Source organism: Miniopterus natalensis, unplaced genomic scaffold (assembly GCF_054644295.1).
Source record: "Miniopterus natalensis isolate mMinNat1 unplaced genomic scaffold, mMinNat1.hap1 Scaffold_75, whole genome shotgun sequence".
NCBI lineage: Eukaryota > Metazoa > Chordata > Mammalia > Chiroptera > Miniopteridae > Miniopterus > Miniopterus natalensis.
In genome coordinates, this window is record NW_028270002.1 from 43,258 (window position 1) to 59,934 (window position 16,677).

General features: G+C 42.1%; 1 long non-coding RNA gene across 1 annotated transcript in view; it reads right to left on the reverse strand.

Moving 5' to 3' along the window:
- Positions 1 to 4,213: 4,213 nt before the first annotated feature.
- Positions 4,214 to 16,677, reverse strand: part of LOC148090217 (uncharacterized) — a 51,268-nt gene continuing 38,804 nt past the window's right edge. Inside the window, exons 2-3 of the long non-coding RNA XR_015713895.1 lie at positions 7,531 to 7,631; positions 4,214 to 4,302 (exon numbers count right to left, since the gene is read on the reverse strand). This is a non-coding gene — a long non-coding RNA (uncharacterized LOC148090217). The remainder of the gene's footprint in view (positions 4,303 to 7,530; positions 7,632 to 16,677) is intronic.

Genomic DNA, 16,677 nt, shown 5'->3' on the forward strand with positions numbered 1-16,677 from the left:
CAGAAAAACACCTGACAAAGTTAGTTATACAAAAATAAAAACTTCTACATGACTTAAAATTAAAAAGAAAAACCAACACCAAAAGTAAAGTCAAAAAACAAACTGGGAAAAAAATAACTGTCTTCTCTCAGGCAAAGCATCAATCTCTATCCTACAGAAAGAGCACCTAGAAACTAAGATTAAAAAAAACACTGACCACCAATAGAAAAATGAGTCCAGGGCATGAACAGGCAGTTTACAGAAAAAGAAATATACGAACGTGAAAATAGGCTCTGCCTCACTCATAACAAGAAATGCAAATTAAACCAACTCTGAGTAATTATGTTTCACCTGCTAGAGTGGCAAAATACAAAGGTTTAACAACAGGCTCTGCATGGAAGGCCACGGAGAACAGGTACGTTCAGACTCTGCTGGGCACATGCAAGATGACACAATCCCCTATGGAGGGCAATTGGGCAATATTAGTCAAAATTACAACTGCATTTACTCTTGACCCAGCAATCCCACTTATGGGACTTTACTCTCCAGATATACCTGCAGCAGGTATAGAATTACGCACGGACAAGGCTATTGACTGCAGCAGTCTGGGTAATAGCAAAAGATTGGAAATAATCCAGTTGCCATCTACTGGGGACTGGTTAAACAAGGTGTAGTAGATCTACGCGATAGGATGTGTAAGAGTTGAATAAAAATAAGAAAATACATTGTATTTGCTTGTATCTATATATTAAGAAAAACATTGGAAGGAATCACAAGAAACTTAAAAATTTATTACCTAACGGGGTGGGAGTAGATGGAAAGGCAGGTGAGGAAAAAACTTCTCAGCGTATATTTTTTATTTTCAATGTATATCATTTTCATTTTTGAACCACACAAATATATTAGTTCTTCAAAAATGATTAAGTAAAACTACTATGGCATGAAATGGCCTCATTCTGTGTATAAAAATAATCCTGCTGTTAGGGACATTACAGTTAATGTCAGGAAACTCGTGACCACTGGACATCAGAGAAGAACTAGCTGTCTGCGCGCTCCCATTTCCCATGGCCTTTCCCTCCCTCACTTGCTGCAAGAAAGCCAGGCCTGTCTACCCCCTGAGCGTCACGGAGCCTTTCCAGCGGGACCTGATGGTGAGCGGGGCAAGTGGCCAGTGGACTGATTACTCAGTGCCCCACTGCCATACGCACAGAGGTGCCACCAGGAAAAAATGGGGGGAAAGCCAACCCATGGGCCAACCAGTCAGCTCTTTTACTTCTTAACCTGTGCTGAAACTAGAGACTTGGTACCAGTGATCTTGGTCGAGACCAATATCCTGAGACTTAATTTGGCCTCAAAATCTATGGAAGTGAATGTCTCTCCCCAGTCCCAGCAAGAAAAGTGAGTCAATGATCCGCCTACTACTGTGGTCACAACTGTGTCAAATGAGGAGCCAGGTGCCTTCCTTTCCACAAACTGGACATATTTTGTCACAAAAGAAAATAAAACTTGCCTCATAAGACCATTCTGTATAAGTTCTCTCTGAAGTTTCTGATCTTGAGCAGCATATTCAGAAAGTTCAGATTCCACCGCCGGAGGGAGAATGTTTGGAATAAATTTAGAAAATAGAGTTGGAGCCATCTGAACCCACTCTGTGAGGGAAGGAAAAGATTCTTTAAGAAAATCATATAGACAAATTAAATTAAATATATATTAAACCAAAGTTAAGTGCAAGTTTATTCTGATAAAGAAGATACAAGAGGTTAAACTTCCTTTCTAAAAAGAATTTACAGTGTAAAGAAAACAGATGTCTTTACATTTTACCGATATAACAAAATTTAATGAAAATCTCTAGAGGTTTTTAAATGGGCCTTATCAAAAATTCTAAATATGAGGGAAGGAAATATTTGCATCAAAGGTGAATTAATATCTTTATTATAAAGCATTTTTACAAATCACTAAGACCAGATAAGTGAAAGACAGGACTGAATAACTTATAAGAAAAACAGAATAAAAGCCTTGTTAATATTTATGCAAACTCAGGCTAAAATAAACACAACCTCCCCCCCGCTCACCGACCTGCAACTGTAACGAAGGCCCACCTGTGGCAGGGGCGTGAGGGAACCAGCGCCCGCCTCCCTGCCGGGGCCCTGCCTGTGAGCACTGCTGCCCTTTTGGAGCCTATTAATCTGGCCCTTTCAAATTTTCACTCTCTGAAAACATCTTAGCTGTGCATATCAAAAACCATAAAATGTCAATGCTCTATTTATTCCAGTGAGCTCAATTGTAAAATTGTAATCTTAAGTAAATATAATTATAAATTTGAAAAAATTTACGCTAATGCTGTGCAATGCTGGGTCATTGGTAAGTTAAAAAAAAAAAAAAATCAACAGGAGAACAGCCAAGTTAGAAATGGCAAAAAAAAAAATAAAGACTGAAAATGACACAAGGGCCACCTCACTCAGCCCTGAACAAACTCATGGCAAAACGCCCTCAATCGTGTCCCTCCACCTCGCTCAGCTCAAACAGGGTGCGGAAAGAGCCTCGGAACAGTGCTCCGGGGACCACAACCAATCGGTGTGAGCCGCCAACCAGACCTGCCGTTTCATGGAACTCCAAGCAGTGATTAAAATAAAGATAAAGAAACAAAAAACGTGTATTAAATGAAGGGCAACTATTTTTAAGCTGAGTTTCTAAACACCAAATGAAAACACACTTAAAATGTTAAGTCATCAGGATCTCCAAGGATTAGGGCCCAGGAATCTAGAGTTTAGAAAACCTTCTTGGCTGATTCAGATGCATTCACTATACAAAGATCAGCACGTGAGATTCACTGCAATGAAAGAAACTTTTACATTTAAAATTCAAGTTTTAAAATATTTTAACCTTAATCTTTCAGGTGAATAAAACTGCTTTAACAAACCAGGAACACAATGGGTGAGATGTGTAAATGTCAAAATACGTTTAACAGTATCTCAGAAAATGCCAATGGTTACAAAAGGTTTGCCTTTGCAAAAGGACAATTCGTAAATACAGACTCTTCACAAGTAGCACGAATCCTACCTAAGAGCTCAACCTTAGAACAACAGCATTTAGATGAACACGTATCTCTGAGTGTTTCTCCCCTGATTACTTTTAGTCTGCATTTCGTTATTTATGATAAAAGCCAGAGCTTTTATGATAAAGCTGCTTACTTGGGAGGCAGAATTTAGAAATTTGTCAAACTGCACTTGGATGCCTTCCAAAATAAAATAAAATAAATCATTCATAACCTAGCACTAAAAGCAAAATCCATGAGCCATTTCATCACATTTAGTAAAATGAAATTCAAAATTCTGAGAAACTACAAAAAGAGAAACATCAGCTTATTGGAAACATGAAATAAAATATTTTGCTACTTTATATAAATAATTACTTTATACAGATAATTTGTTTAAATTTTATGAATAGAGCGAGACCCGACCAAATTTAAGTAACACTGAATCTGAGTACTGAAGCCACTGTTTAAAGTAGCCTGAGAAAGAAGCATTTACATCACACTCTACTCCTACTACAGTTTTCACCAAATTTCCATTTTTAGCAAGTTAAATTCTGACGGATCTTTTAAATTTAGCAAACAATCAAGCCACCAATTAAAATAAAATAACCACTGGGCCCAAGTGTACCGTAATACCTTAAGGTTAGTAAGCTTATTATATCATCAGGTATTGTGTTAAGCAATTTAGATCAGGTTTTATTTCACTCCATCTTCAAATGACAAAAGAATTTCACAAAAAGGTTATTAAAGTAGTCCCCCTTTCCCGAGGGGGATACGTTCTGAGACCCCCAGCGGACTGCTTGCAAGTTATTCAACAAGCCTGAGAAGACGGCATCGTGAGTGCGTCCCGAGCGTGTGCGCCTGTGCACAGCACCCGCAGTGTGGGCAGAATGAAGGAGGCTCCGCAACCAAAAAGACAAAGATTAATGCCAGGCGCGAGAGTCAATTTTACCAGAAGTGTCTCCTACAAACTCTTCTGTGTGTTTCCTAAACAAGTTGGGTTTCACTAGAATAGAGAGAATTCCACCTGAGTCCTGAGCTTACATTTCACAATGATGAGTATCTACTCAATTTTTTTTGCCATAACCAACCCAAATACCATTAGGGCTCAGAAACACACAGAGAAACACTGTTTCTTGGGTAGGGCTGGAGCCACCACAAACAAGCAGTCCAACCCCAAAGGAATGATGTACAGTTTACCTGGTCTGAGAGTGTACAGGCCTTGCACGATATCTGCCATAGTTGGAGGTGTGACCTGAAATGTGTTGACTGGGCTTCTAAAAGTAAAGCTGAAAAAAGAAGAAAAACTGGGACATAAAAATGGTGCAACATTTACTGGTTTTTCTTTCTATTACTATTTCTCCCAAAGATAGAAGGGTAAACAAGTGCAAGAAAAAAGCACCCCAAGAGGACAACCCAAGAACTGATTCAGTGAAGGCTGCCTTTAAACCCAGTGCAACGGAGCTCAGTCCAGCAGTAAACACATACAGGCTGTGGACACACCGATGGAAACGACTCAGTCCCGGCGGCTCTGAAAACAAGGACAGCTTCCTAAAAGCAATGGTGTTCCTGGTACTTAGGGAGCCAGAAGTGCTTCCCGTTATGCTCATGACTCAAAAGACTTACATTCGGGGGAAAAATGGTCTCTAATTCTCTCAGCCATTTCTCTCTCCCCCAGGTCACTGTATTTGAGGCTCTTGGGATTTCCCTGAAAGACATGTTATTGGTAATGTCAGTGGCCGCAGTCAGAGGCAGGCTGACTTTCTGAGTCAATGTGACTTTCCCAAATGCTACAGCTGTATGTGTGTTTTCTCTTACTCAGGGTAACAGCAGGGAGACCATGCTCGCTCCCCCTTCTCACTCCCATGACTGGGAGCTGCAGGGCCCTGACTGAGCCTGACAACGGAGCCAGCTTTCTTTTAGGTTATCTACGGCCGAACAAAAACTTTATCAGAACATTTTTAAATGGATAGAAATAATTTCTCTAGATAACATCATTAACAAATACAAATAAATTCCATTATTTAGTGGGTACAACAGATACTACTGACTCAAAACAGTTCTTTTTTAAAAAAAATTTTTTTAAACATATCTTTATTGATTTCAGAGAGAGGAAAGGAGGGGGAGAGAGAGAGAAACATCAATGATGAGAGAGACATTGACTGGCTGCCTAGCCCGCAACCCGGGCATGTGCCCTGACCGGGAATCGAACCCCGATCTCCGAGATCCTAGGTCGATGCTCAACCACTGAGCCACGCCTGGCCGGGCAAAGCAGCTCATTTTTAATTTCTCTCTCAAAGACCCGCAATTTACTAACCAAAATACTCCATAAAACTTGGCATAATTTTACTGTGTGCTAGGCTTGTCACATTGGACAGGCTGTTTTCACCTGTCCATGTCTCTTTCAACAAACAAATTCCATTTAGTGGGTACAATAGATACTACTGACTCAAAACAGTTCATTTTTAATTTCTCTCTCAAAGATCTGCAATTTATTAACCAAAATACTCCATAAACTTGGCATAACTTGGCTTGTCAAATTGGACAGGCTGTTTTCTTCTGTCGGTGTCTTTTTAAAAATGGAAACGCCATCTCACTTGGCCAACAATGACTTTACAGTTTCAAACATACACTGTGAGTTACACTTGAATTTACATGAAAGCTAAAAGTGCATTGTTCAAGTTTATCCTTTGGATTTTATCATCAGTAGGTAGTTACAATTATAAATAGCATAGAGAAATTTTAAGGAGACAAATGCTAATTTGAGCACTCCAGAAAATACTTTAAAAATATAATGTTTAAAACTGAAATTCTAAATTTTAGGTTCTAAGAGAGTCTCTTCCAACTCAAGGTTCTCTCTAATATCAACAGGCACTCGAAACCCATACTCTATTATTCCCTCTCCCTACTTTTGACCAATTGTCTTGACCTCCAGTAAGTCCGACTGAAGGTTGCCAGATGGGAGGGTAGCTGGGGGAGGCCGGGTGGAAAGGGGGAGAGACTATGAAGCACAAACTGGCAGTTACAGAATAGTCACAGTGCCTGGTAACTGCGTAACAAATATCTCATAAGTTCAGTTTTATCCAACTTACAAAAGCTTAAGGGCCTTTTCAGTTTACTTGAAAAAGAAAAGATATATCCACCTTTAAGTGTACTGTTTATTAAAAATCAGATTCTATAATAAACGAAAGGAAGAAGTAATCCGTTTATGTTTTCTCTCACTAAATCTGGATTCTCTCTGAATATTTTCTTTGCATACGCCCAATAAAATTGATTTCCAAATTACTGACAAATATAAAAACATATTTACATAGTAAATATGCTTTTCTACCAAATGACAGCACTGGTCTAAAGAATTTTAATAGGAAAAACTCCAAAATGCTGTATTTTCTTTTACAAGGAAAACAAAGACAATGTCGACATCAGAGATAATACTTAAGTGGTTATAATTAATAGTTGGGATACCTCACAAGATCATATTTAAAGATACCTGTAAGCATCTGGAAAGCCTTTTTTTAAAAAGGCCATACTCCCAAGATTCTAGATCTCCAGGATGATTCTGGAATCTCTTGAGGACATAATGAAATATATTATCTTCATCTACAGTATTACTTGAAAACCCTGCCTTTCTAAAATAAATTGGCCCAATGTTTAATATTCCTTCCCTTTATTTACACTCAAAAATGAAAGAGTTTGTGGTCAAGCTTACAACAATTCTTTTGTAAGTTCCAGTAAAAGTTCATTGTGGTAGAAACTATGACTATTAGAAAAGCAAAAATTACTGCAAATCCAAAATGTGCCAAATTCTAAAACATGACTTGATGATTTACTGCATAAAATATGAGCTTTTAAAGACTGCTGACACATTAGGTTGTAGGGGACTCCTAAATTTCACTTGGAGAGGTGTATTCCTTTAGGAAAGGTATAAGATGCCGCCTACTGTAAGGGGGCAGGGGCCTGGGAATGGGGGGAAAGGAAAAACTGAATTTGGCACTATGCTCCGCTTACTTACTAATCTACATAATAACCACGTTAAACATTTTACTAACCCCAATTCACAGAAGAGAAAACACAGGGCCAGAGGGTAAGAAACTGCCCTGAGATATAGTTAATAAATGCCAGAGCCAGAGGGGAAGTGTTTTTGCATCAAAGAGTAAACATCAGAGAGGATTCTGTGCTCCGGCTTCAAAGATATCACACTGGGCTCCTCCTAGAGTTACCAGTGACAAAGTTAGGGGCACACCCCTTCCTTGCTATGTCCCCCATTGTCAGAGGAGGGAAAGTCAGCAAGTATCAGGCACTGTCCGGGCACGTGGCTGAGCAGCTCCCAGCTCACGAGGCGACCTCCAAGTCACACCTTCAACTCCTCAGGCCCCCTCTACAGAACTGGGCTTCAACACCTTCTGCTGCATGATTCAGAAGATGCCAACATGGGGTTTATGTGCCAGTGCTCGCTGACCAAAAACTATGCACATCACTGCTGGTGTTCTCTCACCCCAGCAAGGTGAATTACTCACGCAGTAGGCTGTAAATGTGCTTTTCTGCAACGTTCCGTAAACAGCTTTATAAGGTCATCTTTTAAGTCTCTGTTAAGCTTCGTTTCGATGTAAAACTTATTCTGAAAAGGAAAATAAATTATTCTTCAGCGAATCAATTAGAGGAAATGATTAGTCTAAAGCTGAAACACTAAAAATAAATTATTTTTGGGAAACAATTCATAAAAGCATCAATCAAAACATAAAAACCCAACACCAAGCAACAAAAGAAAGCCCTATCCTATTTACATGTCTTTCCGGCATGGGGTTAAAAGTACATAAAGATAAAATGCCATGAACCACACACCTCCAAAAGAACAAGGGGGAGATACCTGGCATAACCTAGAGAGGGATGATGGACAGACACACAGAACCCACTGTGTGAGGCACTTAATATGCCCTTTAAAAATACCGGATCATCTAAAGGCAACACCGGGTATCACTAACAAAAGTTCCCATTTATCCATGATCTAGGCTGAAAGCAGGAGGCGAACGTGCACTGGCTGGGCCCCAACATACACTCCACTCCAGCGCTTAGTGTAAGTCACTCAGCGTGTGGTATTCCCTGAGAGAGAGCCTGGTTCAAAGGGAGACGCGTGACCACGGCAGCCCCGTAAGGCTGAGAGAAAGCTAGGCTTGAATGAAAAGTATCTGACAGTCATCTCAGCATTGTGCGGAGAACAGGTGAATCAGATGTACACAGCAGAGACGAAAGCCCGAGTCCTTGGCAGCACTGTTAGGCCACAGATTCGGCCAAACTGGAGACTGCCTTATATCTGGATTTTGCTGTAAGAGCTAATGCTTTCCCTTATTTACTTAAATCACTTTGAATCTGGTCTTCTGTTTCTGGCAGCCAGAAGCATCCTGATTAGAATTACTGATAAGTCAAAACAATTGAATTTGTTCATGTTTAAATGTTAACTCAATGTACAGGAACGGAAAACGCAAAGAGGAATGTTAACAAGTTGCTGATTCTCTTAATTCTTAACACAACTTTTTTTTTTCTCTTTAAAAAATTATAAAAATAACATGTACATGGTTAAAAATTAAAACCATGCAAAAGGTTATACAATAAAAAGAACTGTCCCACTGCAGGCCCTCTGTCCTATTCCAAAAGGTCCCACCCTACACTGGGAAAACTTCTGTATATTCTTCCTAAAAGGTTGCTTGCATATGTGGATATGCTTTTTTCCAGAAGAAAACACACTTGCTAATGGAGAAATATTATACCCTGCTCTGCATCTTACTTTTCCACATAATGTCTCTTGGGAACGATTTTTCTCTAAAATAACATAGCACGTCATTATTTTTAACTGCGTATTTTTCAACTGTAAGTATCTTCCATAAATTACTTAAATAATGGCCCCTGGTGATAATGGAAATTTCTCCCAGTGTTCTGTTTTGTATGGCTTTTTTCTAGTAGTTTTGGGGTTTTTTTTTTTCAGTGAAGTATATCTTATGGAGCATAAATAAATCATTTTGAAGATGGGTATAAGACATACAGCAATCTCTATGCTATAGAATACAGGCTCAACCTACACACCCCAGTCCCTAATCTAATAAGCAAAGAGGAACTGGGATGATGGCTTCACTCCACTGGGATAACGAGCCCCTCCACTTGACAGGAACACTGACATTAAGATTCTGCAACTTGATATATTTAAAGGGAAGAGGGACTAATCAACAAAGTCAACAGACCACAAATTATACTCGAGGCATAATTCTCCAAGTGGAAGAAATCATCAGAACGCAAGTAAATTTTGTCGTTCCATATTTTTATGAGATGACTTACTTGGCATTTATCATACTTCACATTTTTAGATACACGTCTTAATTCTTTTTCTGAGGACAAGAAATCTTTCTTATACATCTTTATTTTCCAAGCACAATATCTTCCATATGGCAGAAATAAAATAAATGCTCAACGGATAACTGCTGATATTCATGCCTAATTGTGTATATAGCAATATTATTTATGGAACTTTAAAACAGAAAAGGGGTAAATAATTCTTCTATGGCAACACTTTCAAACATTCCTAAAATAGATTAATTTCCATTTCCACCATAACATATAGCAAAAGAAAAACAGAACATGCTTCGCTCTTGATGCTTAGACCAGTAAACCAAGCTCTAACTTACCATATAAATGAAAAGAGGCACAATGCTCTGCAATGCTCCCATACACTGTCCAAGAGCTATATTAAATCTTTCAATATAGAGATCTGGAGGGCTGGCCTGTGAGAAAGAACATAAATGTGGTAATTCCGGGAAACCAGGCCTACAGACCTTCTGTCAGTCTAAAATGCAAATGGCTTAGAATACGTGTAGGGAACTCTCCTTACTTCTAATTGGGTCTCCACATGCAGTACTTACCCGTTCGGGATACACTAGTGTTTTTTATTTTTCTTAGTCCCCCTAAATGCCTGCAAATTGAATGTTATCTCCACTTTTACCTATGAAGCAACTGGGGCTCAAAATATTTAATCACTTGACTACAGTCCCATAGCTAATAAGCAGAAGAGCTAAGTCTCAAACTCTGGTTAATCTGAGTCCTTCCGCCTACTTACATTCCTCTTTCAGCGCCTTGAAACCTTTAGAACAAAGTTCAAATTTCCAACTGAGGGCACACTGTTTGCCTCCGTGTTCATACCCGCTCCTCACGCACAGCCCAGCGCAGCAACATGCGGAACTGGCGGCAGTTGCCCAAGTGTGACGTGCTCTCAGGCCTCCCTGACCGTACCTTCTGCCTGAAGTCTTTAACGCCCCCAGCCAGCTTCGCCTGGCTAACTTCTGTGTGTCCTTCAAGATTCGTCGCTTCCTCATAAATATCTGGGATATATGGCCTCTCAACTGGCACTATGACACTATTCACTTCTCCCACTGGGTGGTCTCTGTCCCTAAGCTTCAGGTCCCTGCAGGGCAAGATCTACATCTTGCCTTTGCAGCTTCAGTGCTGACCACAGAGCCTGGAACACAGTAGGTATATATAGAGGCACGTCTTGCAAGGACAGAGCCTTGCTTAAATCTAAACTTGTTGAAATCTAACCCTAACCTAGCCTTGTTTAGATCTAAATTATTTTGCTATTGAACAAGGCTGTATGGCATTATGCAATTCTTTTAGTCCTCTGAATTTCAATTTCCACACATAAAATAGGAAAAATACTAATTGTGCTATTTCTGAGATGAGTTTAGATTCAAAGAAAATAATGTGTAAGGGCTCACATGAAACCTGTTTATTTTATGAAGACTCTTCAGCCCAGTCTTGTGCGGGGGTGGTGCCAATCCCCTCTTTTATCATGAAATTTTCCAAGTCTTTGTCAGATAATTGTATTTAAAGGTTCTCCCTAAATTGCTTGATCTCAGGTATGAAAACCCCACGGGCAGCCACCCCTGACTCCCCTTCCTGAAACGCCAGGCTGCCCGTGGTCCCTCCATCACGGCCACAGATTATTCTAGCCTTCTTCTACAGCAGCTGGCAACTGACAAGTGTCTTATAGGATAGGCAAGAAACTCCTACAAACATAACAAAAAGGTAAGACCACCCAATGAAAACATTGCCAAAAGCTTCAACGAGCAACTGACAAGAGAAAATGTACAAATGCGTAACTAGCATAAAAAAGGTGTCCACTGCATCGGGCACCAGGAAAGTGCACGTTAGGGTCGCCCAGCAGAAGGGCTCCATTTAAGGAGTTTATACACTGTTGTGGGTGACCGGCCAGAGGAGGGGAGAGGGTAAAGGGGGGTGAGTGGCGATGGAAGGAGGCTTGGCCTGGGGCAGCCGACACACTGTGCAGAGTGCAGACGATGTGCTGCACAATTGGGCACCTGAAACCTATTTAACTTTATTAACCAATGTAACCCCAATAAATTCAATAAGAATGTAAAACATAATACAAATTTTAAAAATAAGGAGTTTATACACTGTTGATGAGAGGGCTTATTGGTAGTCATGTTGGAAGATAGTTTGGTATTTTAAATAAAATATGAATATTTGTATATTCTATGACCCAGAATTTCCACTTCTAGGTATAAGTTCAAAGAAAATGATGACTGCATACACTAAGAGACATGCATGAGAATATTAATAGCAGTATTATGGTTTCAACCCCAAATATCCACCAACTGTAGAGCAGAGGAAGAATCGTATGTCCGTAAAGTAGAACAGCACTCAGCCGTGGAAGCGAGTGGACCACAGCTGTGGGCAACAGGCTGGATTAACTGCACAAAGAATACTGGAGAAATTCATCACAAAAGAGTACCTGTTAGATTATTTCATTAATCCAGAGTTTAAAATAGTCCCAATTGATCCCCAGTGTTGGCAATCAGGAGAGTGATTGCCTTTGGGGTGTTGTCACTTGGAGGTGTCTGGAGGGGCCCATAGGATGCTGGCAGTGTTTCATTTCGTGACCTAGGGGACGATTACGCAGGTGTGTTCATCTAGGGATCACTTTCTCTGAAAGTGCTTCCTGTCCACTTTTCTGCCCGTTTCAGTTATCTGCTGCTACGGAACAAACCTCCCCAAACTCAGTGACTGGAAACAAGTAACCATTTATTGTTTCCACAGACCCGTTACTGGGACAAGGCTCAGCATGCACAAGTTGTCCCTGTCCCCTGCTGTGCCCTGGCTTGGAGAGTTAGAGTGACTTGGACTTACCCGAGGACTCCTTCACTCCAGGTGTGGCAGGTAATGCTGGCTGTTGCCTGGATGGACAGGGTGCATTTCCACATGGCTTGTGGACTCTGTTAGGGCCCAGTGGCTGGGTTCCAAGGCTCTGCGCACCCACAGGGCAGGGCAGGTGGGCATGACATTTTATGACCCGCTCACTTACGATCGCTTCCACCGTATTGCAATGGTCAAGGCAATTACAGAAGTTCCTCCGGTTTCAAGAGGAGGGGCACAGACCCCGCCACTCAGCGGGAAGAATGTCAGTGTCACCATAGGAAGAGCATGTGAGATGGAATGTACCACTGTGGCTTTCTTGAGGAAATACAATATGCAGCTCTGTGTTATCGTTTTAAAAAGCATCACAGCAGCCCTGGCCAATGTGACTCTGTTGATTGGGTGTCATCCTTGCATGGAAAGGTTGGCAGTTTGATTCCTGGTCAGGGCACATGCCCAGGTTGCAGGCTCAATCCCCAGTAGGGGGCGTGCAGGGGGCAGCTGATCGATGTTTCTCTCTCACATTGATGTTTCTCTCTCTGCCTCTCCCTTCTCCCTCTCTAAAAATCAATAAAAATATATTTTTGAAAAAGTATCACAGCAAAGAACTGGCAAGCTAAAAAAGTATAAAATAGCAACCTCTGCTGGTAATTTGAAGTCGAGGGAGTCCCTAGGACAAACAATCATTGCAGGTACAACATGGTGACCTCCATGTCACCTTGGGTGTCCCCCCATCTCCCCAGCTTCTGGGAATGGGTGACTCTCATTGATACTGATGAAAGGGTTGGAATTGTCCACACCAGCTGTGCTCAGAGGTTCGTGCCACCATGATCCCCTGGTGGAGATATGAAAACACAACTTTGCAAATCTTCCTGTTTACAGTGTGGCAGGCCTGGGGGAGGCCTGAGCCCCTTCCTTTCGGGCAGGTCCCCGCCCTGTGATGCTGCTGGTCTGAGGCCCTCAAGGAGAAGCACTGATTGGGGAGGTGTCCCTGGCGCTGGTCACCGGAATCCATCATCAGAGCAGCACCACAGTGATTAACAGGGAACCAGTAGAAATGCGGCTTCCTCCAGGAAGCTTGTCCTGATGCATCAAGGCCTGTGTCCCCTGCACCACCCCCAGGTCCCCCACAGCGACCACTTCTGATCACATGACCCACTGTGCGACCTTAGGTTGGGGAGCTGGGGAGGTCAGAGGCCACTTCACTTCTGTCTGTAGCCCCCACAGGGAGCCAAGCGCTTGACGTCCCCAGACACTCAGTCACTTCAGAGGGACTGACAATAAATACAGTGTGGCAATTACTTCTGTGGGTACCAGAAAGCTATGGAAATAGCTAGTATGCCTCACAACATAGAATCCACAAAAGGCTAGAAAGGTGTGGGCTGAAATGAAAGAGATAATGCAGCGTTTCCAATTCAGGCTCAAAGGAAAAGGCGTTTGGAAGAGTCTGTGTCGAAGCTGATGTGGACATCTCGGGGTTTTAGTTAAATCTCAGGTGAGTACGAGCCAACAGTCTGAAGTAGCAGATGGAGCATCTGATAAACCAGGAGGGGAGAGTATTTATACTTAGTAGAGTCATATTATTTGCTACTTTTTAGTTTAAGGACAATTGCAATGTCTGAAGAAGAGCCCAGTAGGAGCAGGTACCAGAGCCAGGTTACCTGGAAAGGGGGAGTCTTCTGTGTGCTCCTGTTGAAACTTACTTCTGGAAGGTATACTGATTTTTTTTTTTTTAATTGAAGAGCTGAAAACATTTAAATGCAGGTTCCCTTTCTTTTTCTAGCTGGGAGGAATCTGTAGGCAGGTTCTCATTATCACGGCCACCATTGAACAGGGGCCTCCGCTGTCCAGGCCTCCTTTCGCCGGCTCCTATTTTCAGACGGATCTCTCTTGCACTGAAGGTTCTTAAGCTGAGCCTCAGTCCAGGGGAGGGCGTTGTCCAGGGGAAGGGGGTTTAAATGAAAACCATTTACTTTTCCAGCCATTGGTATAGAGGTAACCGATGTCCTGTTAGAGAGAAAAAAACCCTGAGAAATATTTCAGGAAATATTGGCGTTTAAATAACTAACATTTAAAATTGGAAAAAGGTGTTAGTTTCAGAAAAGAAATGAAGACTGGAATAAAGGAATGGGAAAATGCTGGCTGGTGGAGCCTCCCCTCTCTGAAGATGGGTTGGGGAGATGCCAGCAAAGCCCAGAGAGAAGCTGGTGCTCTTTTCTCTGTGATGATGTAATTCTATTCCTATTTTTCTTGTTTCCCAACCACTCATCTTCTGTTTTCCTTGCTGGGCATTTATTTAGGGGCCACCGACCCTCCAGTCCCAGGCTCCGTTCTTCTTGCCCGTGGTCCCCTTGGAAGGAATCTTTTCTCGCATCATTAACCGTCACCCTGGTGCAGCTCATTGTAGTGCAGGGTCAGGCCCACGTTTCCCTCATCCCACACCTTGCGCGATGCTGTTTCGTCCACTCCACCCCGCGGGTCTTATCAGGCACAGACACCCGCCTGACTGCGCCCCCTCATTGCTCAAGGCCCAGCTTGTGCATTACCGGGTTCAGAAAGCTGACCCACGGTTTTGCAACAGTCCCCTCTTATTTACATCATTGCCCCAATATTGTATCAATATCCATATCTAAGCATCATTTTAGACATTTCCAGAGTTTGTCACACTGTAGATACATTTTCATGCTATTCCAAACATTTCTGCTTTCCTTGGAACTTTCTCTTGGACTGAGTGATTTAGCTTAGTTTCCAAATATTTCAAAAATTTTCAGATAGCTTTCTCGTTAATTTTCAATTTATTTCTAATATGGTCAGAAAACTTGCTTTGCATGATCTCAGTTCTTCTCAGTCTCCTGAGGTTTTCACAGCGCAGGATAAGGTCTCTCCTGGTCTGTGCTCTGTGTTCTTGTACATGCGTGTTCTGTGCGTGTCGGGCTGCGGGTTCTAGAAAAGCTAAACCGGTAAATGGCTGTTCGGGTCCTCTGTGTCTTGGTGACTGTTTTGTCTCCTTGTTCTGTAACTTGTTGAAGGAAGAATATCAAAATACTCAACAGCAATCGTTTACTTCTGTTATTTCTCCTTTCAGTCTATCAGCTTTTGCTTCAGGTATTTTGAAGCTGTCTTGTAAATATATACAGATTTGAGATTTTTACTCATTTTGGATGAATTGGCCCTTTTGTTCACTTAAGTACCTCACTTCTTGGGCAGGTTCACAAAAATGAATTTGTACTTTGTTTGGATTTTTCTTATTGTTACTGAGGGAGCAGCAGTCTTTCCAGCTACATTCGATACAAAAGCTGACTTTATTTTTATTTCTTCTATAGTCAACTTTAGGTAAACATATCTTTAAAAAATCTGGTACCGAAAATTCTGTTTTTAAAATTTTCACTATCTGGCATAGATGTTAGAAGCAAGACTGGAGATTATTCACATTGTGTTTCCCTCAGTGACAGTGGCCAAACTCCGGGTAGGTTTCCTTTTCCTCCAGTGTAGCCCTGACTCCAAGTCCATTTCCCCCAACCAGTTATTGCAACACACAGGGCCCCTTTACCTAAAAATGTCACAACATGATTAACTTAGAAACCCAACTCCCCAGCACATAAAAAATATAATCTAGTGCACTAAAATTCAAACTATAAGAAATCAGTCAGGGTCAGTGCTATCGGGTGACGTCCGAGACAGAACTGGTCACTTCACAGACTTTCTGCTGCTGGGGATCCAGCAGCCAGACCCCACCCACAGTGCGATAGAGAGCACAGGACGCAGAAGGGCAGGAGCTGGCACTTCTCCGTTAAACGCACGGTTCCAACAACGACACAAGGAAGCGGATTGTCTCACAGGAGCCTGGATGAATTTTTTTATCACATAAAACAGGACGAATTAATTTGAAATAGGCTCCCCTTTGGCTCCCCATTTCGAAACCTTGCGGGAGTTTTTAGATGCACTCCTGATAGAAGCCTGCTCGCCAGCACTCGGTTGCTACAGAGACGGTGTCCCTGCCAGGGCCCTCCATGGCGATGCCTGACGCCCTCTCCTTTGGGAAAGCCAGCCCTTTACAGTTACAAACATGGGGTGTGGGGGAGAGACTATGAAGATGGTCCAACATTTCCCTATGTCTCATAGAAATGCTAACAATCTCTGTTGAATGAGGTTGGGTTACTCTCTCCCGAATGGGTGGTGTTTACCTGACAATTTCTGTCAAATTGAACTCCAACTGCATGCGGTAACTATCTGGGGTGCTGATGGTGACTTCTAAACTACCTCTGACCCCCTGGCCAGTGTGGCTCAGTGGTTGAGTGTCCACCCATGAACCAGGGCACATGCTGGGGATGCTGGGCTTGATCCCCAGTCGGGGGCATGCAGGAGGCAGCCGATCCATGTTTCTGTCTCCCCCTGTCCCTGCCCAGGAAGCTTGGTGAGACCACCCTTCTATTTGTTTTGGTTTCCCATCAATGTGCTACTTTCCCCAC